The sequence below is a fragment of the Triticum urartu genome, chromosome 5 (genome assembly GCF_003073215.2).
Source record: "Triticum urartu cultivar G1812 chromosome 5, Tu2.1, whole genome shotgun sequence".
Taxonomy (NCBI): Eukaryota; Viridiplantae; Streptophyta; class Magnoliopsida; order Poales; family Poaceae; genus Triticum; species Triticum urartu.
The window spans coordinates 346,695,620-346,695,820 of NC_053026.1; positions in this window are offsets into that span (position 1 = coordinate 346,695,620).

Here is a 201-nt window from a genome sequence, read left to right on the forward strand (position 1 = left end):
GTGGTCGCGGGCATCTCCACCCCGGTGGCCCAAAGGGCTGTGCTGCGCCTGGTTCAAGAGTTGGGAGAGCTTGGCCCAAAAGACAAGATGACCCCAAAGGCGGCAGCGCAGATCATGAAGTGGTTCCAGGAACCCCTCTCTGACGGCGACATCGCTGCAAATGCAAAGCTCACAGGACTCGACCAGGGCACCCTCAAGATT